This window comes from Hesperophylax consimilis, chromosome 25 (assembly GCF_061612785.1).
Source record: "Hesperophylax consimilis isolate HC1 chromosome 25, BYU_Hcon_1.0, whole genome shotgun sequence".
Lineage (NCBI taxonomy): Eukaryota > Metazoa > Arthropoda > Insecta > Trichoptera > Limnephilidae > Hesperophylax > Hesperophylax consimilis.
Genome location: NC_142860.1, coordinates 16,296,230 through 16,303,233, shown reverse-complemented (window position 1 = coordinate 16,303,233; position 7,004 = coordinate 16,296,230).

The window sequence follows — 7,004 nt, the reverse complement described above, 5'->3', positions numbered from 1 at the left end:
TCTGTTTTTATATCATTATAGGCTAGTTGCTTGACAGAACTGAAATAAAAACAGAACTTGAAAAAAATCTTTCACAGAACTTGAAAATGAACGTTGAAATTTGATGAATTGTTCAAATTCTTCGAAACAACCCGTCCTAAGTATTTTCCAAGTTAATAAGCTATATTTGACAAACAATTCACTTTCTAACAAACCATATCCCATGCACCATTTTGTTTAGCAACATCCTCCAAAATAATTTCAACACACTACATTTTTTTTTACAATATTCCTCATAAATTTTGCAACATTTTCCAAAAATTTAAGATGTCAGTGTTCAACTCGTGTAACGAAACAATAAAATGTGACGTTGCAAATTAAATAAGATTCCTATACCTATTATTTATTCTACCATAATTAGGGTTATTTATTTTAAAACCAATTACGTTGTAACAAATCAGTAGATTTTTTCTTTCTTATAATATCATAAAAATGATTGAAAAACTAGAAAATAAAATTTTATTATTTACCAAACTGATTTTAGAAAATATACTGTTAGTTTTGTGTGCACTTGTTAAGCTTTCATTGATTTATTAAATGTTGTTATAATAATACTATTTAATTATGTCACTATTAGGTATTTAATGATTGTTATTACTCTAATTATTTATTTTAATTTTAATATGTTTTAAGGTTAATAAAATAATTTCTTCCATAAAACGTTTGTTTTTATTTTGATTTTATAATATTTTGAAGTATTATCGTTCTATGGTGTATCATAAAAAATAAACTTACTATATTATAATAGAAACGTATAATTTTGAAACAAGAACACTCCAACTCAAATGTTTTCTCAAATACACTATCGATTCAATTGACAATAATTTAATTGAAAGTTATTTAAAGTTTTTTTTTCAAATACTTTTGAACCATTAAAAAATAGTGCATAAACGTAATTTTAAATCGTAGTACAGGTAGCTTCTCTTATTATTTCCTCGACCCATGAAATTTAAAACATTTAGAAGAAAAATTATTCCGTTACAAAATTTTCTTATTTGCACAAATTTAAAACTTTTTTTCGCATGATTCTTTTGAAATATTAACCAAAAGAAAATTTAGGAAAGTCTATTATATAAATAAGGATTAAAACATTGGTAAAAGATACAACCTTTAGAGCGTTTACATTTCAATGTAAAATTTGCAAGTCCGGTAATCATCGGGTCATCACGAAACACGTTTTTTCTAAGCCTTGAATTTTTAACAATAATTTTAAACTTTTTATTTAAATAAATCTGTGAAAACATGTGAAGAAAGAAAAGGGAAAATGAACCAATAATTTTATGTTCCTTTTTAAAATACTCCCTTAAAATACTGAGATATTCTTTGGCATGAAGAGAATTGGCAAGAGACATGACGGTACATCCAAAGAGCGAACTTGAATGCCGTAAAATTTTCTCTCAATTCTCTACGACGTATAAAAACCTCAGCAAATTTGAAGCGTAATTATCAGATCTGCCTGCCAAACAAAATTCGACGGGAACTTTCTTCCAAACAAAACAAAAAGTTGCAGTTTAATCTTGTTTTATTTTGTCTTTCACCTGAGATCTCTCGGAGGCTTCATTCACAGATGCTGTGCTTTGAAAGTGTTCTGAATCTGAGGTTGAATACATGCACGGAACAAAATAAGAATAAAATCCAATGGACACTCGTGATTGGTTCTTGAGGTGCCTATGCAATCTACGCATATATTGCTTAGCATCTAGTATGGAAACCGAACAAAATGTTGCAAGTCCGATTTGTTAAAATAAATAATAGTTTCGTCATCTGTTTTTATCCCTATAAAATGTTCTTTCATGCCTTAAAAATAAAAAGATAATATTTTAAATCATTTTACTAAAAACCACTAAGATATAGATAATTTACTGAAAATTATTAAGTTATAACACATTAGTAAGAGTTCTAAATAATTAAAATTCAATTACATAGTACAGTGTTTCTCGACGTTGGGCGCACGTTCTGATGAGCAATTTGAATGTGAAGGGTAATGTCATTACTAGATATAAAGGTTTCTTAATTTTTTTGTGAATAATTCGCATTTGTCGAAAGTTTTTTTTTGTATTGCAACCCTGACTTTCTGGAAAAATTAGCACTGAAATAGGGCGAGAATAGAATTTTTTTAATCGGTCTTGTAGATTATTTTGTCCGTCGGTGACTGCTGCATAACTTTTAGTGGTCTGTAAAAATTATTTGTGATTTGCTAATCTTTTTTTAAAATGAACTCTTGGAGTTCATTAATTGTTCATTAAGATTGAGGTTTTCTGCGTTGATTTTTTCTTTCAGTTTAGTAGGAAATAACTTGATCTATTGAATTTTAGCAAGATCATTTTAGTTCTTCTATAATTACGGTTGCCGTAATTGAAAGGGTTCATTTTATAACCGGTAGAATTTTAGAACGTCACTTTTACGTAGGCACTGTTAGCAATTCTGAGCACGTCGATGTGACGATAACACTCCAAATATCCGAATATCGGTAGATTTGTGCGGAAATCGATGAATCTATCCAAATTTCGTAGGAATTACATCACAGGTTAAAAGGTAAGGACACATTTAAATGAATTAAAATGATATATTTTTCTACAATGTTCACCTTTCAATTCAAACTAGCTTGGAATCATAGGTGTATTTACCGATAGTTAAAATGTGTCTTGTATTAACAAAAACAAAAGCAAAAAAAAACAAATCAAATAAAAAACCAAAAACAAAAATAAGTTTGTTAAACAAACGTCGGGTAACTTTATGTTTTAACTTTTCTACTCTTCTTTTTTTTCTTTTCTCACTTTTTTAGTGCAAAATATATATGCTAATTCGTCCAAATTTTAACAGTCAGTAAATGGGAATTCGTCGTAGTTAATTATTAAATTATAAAATTAGAGACTCGAAGACCATACAGAAAAGGGGCTCGAAAAGTAAATTGAAAACTATACCAAGTGTTTGCTGATGAAAAAATATTAATTAAACGCTTGTTGAGTTTTTCCTTGCAATCTTGCAATAAAAAAACACAAAAAATGGCAGTGCATTGCCCTCTAGTTCCGAAATATGTTCTTTGGAGGAGGTCATGACGTGCACAGGTTTTAAGGCAATTTTAAGAAAATAATTATTATTTTTGGTTGCTAATATTTTTTATTCGTGGAAAAAAGGTTTTGTTTTCAAATACCTTACAATGATTATATTTATTTAATTTGAAGAGTTGAAAATATATTAACATCACCGGAAAAATACTAACCTTTAACGACTTTTAAGGCGAAAGTTTGCTTCAGTCACGACACTCTCCTGAAGAATTTTGGCAAACTCAGTAACAGACCGAAAAACAATTAATAAATACCTTAATAATTAATAGGTTTCTCTTTCCTTTAAAAGATATGGTGCTCACTAAATCACACCTAGTGAAGTCACTGTCTCTGTGCGTATGTATAGCGCAAGCGGGACCTTAAGGACTCTTAAATGGATAAATTTGGACGCATAAACTGCAATTAAAGTTATAAGATAGAATAATGATAATTCTAGCAGATTTCAAGAGGCACATCTGTGCTAAACCAAGAGACTCCCGATACCAGCTAAATAATCCCTGCATCTTATTATGAGATCCAACAACCTTCTTCGACCATATGAAAAAAGTAAAAATATCAACACAAAACTAATTGTTCTCTAAAATCCAGAAAATTCTGAAAATCTTCACCATGCTGATGGGTGTCAATCAATTTATCAATTTAATTTCTATCATAACGTATCACCTAAACATTCCATACCGAAGGTACACTTCAAATGATGAAACAATGATGTCTAATTGGCTATTTATAAATAAAAGTAGCACCTAATAAAACCTATGAGTTACTCCATTTTCTCTTTGAAGTGTCTCATTATTTGTGCTTTACGCACGATGTCACCGAAAAAATTGCAAAAAAGCATTTCTTTCTTTTGCTCCACTTACGTTTTCTGGCAGATGGGCTATATTTGTTTCATTTTAAATTCACGGGTACCTTCTAACCTTCTAATTAAACTTAATGTCATTAAGTTTTTTGACGATTTACGACATTGAAATAGTGACTACTAGATATGAATTATACTATAATCTGTACATGGAGCTTTCATAATAATATGAAAATTTATCTAAAAAATTTGCATCTTATAAGAAAATGCTTGATTGTTTCTCTAGAGATTATATTTTAGAATTGAAACTTTGCTTGAAATAAATTTGGGTTTGATTTGTAACTATATATTAATTTTCATGAACTTTTATCTATTTCCTCACCATAAAATTGTATTAATTTTAAGAACATCGCTTTTGTGAAAAATCTCAAATTGTAGCAAAATCTCTTGCATTTCCGTCGGCTTTACAATAGATTAGATCCATTGTCTACGGGCATGTAGGATGCTCGCATGATTATAATTAAATCAAAAAATTGTAATTTTTAATTCTTAGTGTTTACTGCTAATTGTTTATTGTTTCTTCGCATATTAAATTTATTGTTTACATTTTAATTTGAACTTTCAATAGGAAAATAATGTTCCAAGTCATTAAAAGTAACACAAGAATACATAGTGACAAAAACGGTCCTTCAAAATAAATACTTAATTTCTGTTATTCTGTGTTAATATTGTTTTGTTTTAATAATTTTCTATTAATAAAAATAAGGGTTTAATCCAGAATGGGTGCAGGGGTAGTGCAATGCAATACATTCCATATTTCAAAATAAACAAAAAGAAATCAGATAATTAACAAGAATGAGACAAAATAACAATAAATAGATAGTACAAAAAATGCGGAATAGAGGTGACAAAATCAAAACAGAAAAATGTTTTCAAGCAGCAATTTATGGAGGATATTTGAACATCTCCTGTCTCCAGAGGGCCATCAGGGGGACTCCATCGCAAACATGGCAGTGATGATTGTGTAATTTTATGATCTTCTCATGTGGTGGGGGTGAACACTCGTCCCTCCAGCAACATTTCCGTAGCGCTGCAGTATCTCGGTAGGCGGAATAGTTGGCGATAAGAATTATTGTAAGCGACTTTTAGCTCATGCCATTGGGATGCAGTGTAATCTACCCACAGTTCTGACGTGAACAGTGAATTCATTGTATAGTATCCGTTGCTATTTATTTAAGAAAGAAAAAGATGAAAAAATGGACTAACAGAAACATGTCAAAATTTCAATCAAAATTATTTAATGTTAAGATTACTTTGATTTGAAATAAGATATCTAGTGTAAAAATATCTTTAAATAAATAGCTCCACGCAGGAGTTCCTGAGAAAAATAATTTCCCTCAGGGCCCATGACATTTTTGGGGATGCTGTGTGGATGGTTTTTTTATGGAAAGAAAGACCTGGGAAGGAAAAAGGTAAGAGGGGTGGATAGGAATCTGGGGGTCAGTGTGTCCATGAGTGACGGACGTTTGAATGCATCACTCCCACTGTGGTACAAGACGATGAGTCAATATACCACGAGTCTGGAGAGGTCAAAAGGTCTCCTCAAACCAGTCTCTCGATCCGACCCGCAACGCAGTTGGTGGCAAATGCATCCGCCGCCAAGACCTAGACAAATCTCACCCCACAAACACTCACACACACCTCTCTCCTTCCCCAGCACACTAATTAACTTAACTTAAAAATGTAACTTAACCGTAAATGTATAATATACCTCCTATGTATATATGTCAGCGACATGTCATTGGTACCAATTATTATACTAACTTTTATAACTTTGTAACTATTGTCATCCATATAATTATGTACTGTTTGTTTCTGCAATAAACAAAAATAAAATAAATAAAAATAAATAATCCCGGGTACCCCTGCTAAGTCACAAACGTAGCGGACCAATTGAGGCGACCTATGGCATGTTGTAAACAACAGTTATCTTACATTGCCTTCTTGAATTTTCTATTCTCTTAGTGAAAACTTTGAATTAATGTATAACATTGAATAAAAATGAGGCTGGGGTATATTATAATTCTGAAGAAAACTTCAAATAAGATTGGGTACTTTATTTAACTATTTCACTATATTTCTTGCACTGAGGAGGTAATTATCAAAGTCAAATAAAAATATCGTAGTCGATACCTACTTTCCAGTGAAAATATTATAACAGCTGTTGAAACATCATCACCTAAGTTTGGCGGTCACTCATCTCGTTACGGTGATCTCTGCGGTTTTAAACAAATACTACTTAACCGCGAATTCGGAGCTTAATTTTAATATTCGAACATTTCAGATTATTGGGAAATCTGCAGCATAATACGTGAACTAAAAAAATACCGGCAATGGAATGAGATATATCAGATAAGCTTCTAATAAACTTATATAGGCGTTTTGAACACAAATTAATAAAAGCGATTTTTAATGAGAACAAAAAATAATTGTTTCAACTGAGATTAAAAAAATAAATTTGAAAAATTGATTGTCGAGATTTAAGAAATCTATGGCATCCCTAGTTGGGGTTTGTTGTGCGGCTTGAGAGGCGGAGAGATGATGGGAAGGAGATGAGGAAATGGAAGGTTGGGAAGAACACAACTCTATCAATCATTTTAATTATAATGCATGAAATTTATTTTCATGTGCCACTTTACACTATTAAACAGTCAGATCTGTCGTCATGAAAATTTAATACATTTTATCAGCAATTCCTGTGCCAACGCAACTAGAATTATAAAAAAATCCACAACCTAATAAATCTAATTAATAGAATTTTGAAGTATACATTTTGATATCATCAGAACAGATAAAATTTAATACAAAAAAAGGTAATGTACATCTTATTATGATACTAAAATGTCTTTTGCAATCTTCATGAAGGGATCAACAAATAGGTATCAGAGAATCAAGGAATACGAAATTGCTAACTTTTCACGCTTTTAAAGAAGGGTTTTTTTTAAATGACCCTACACGGGAGGCCCCGAGGCATATAATTCTCCTCAAGGACTATTTCATCTTTCGAGATGCTGTGTGGAGGGTCTTTTTAACGAAAG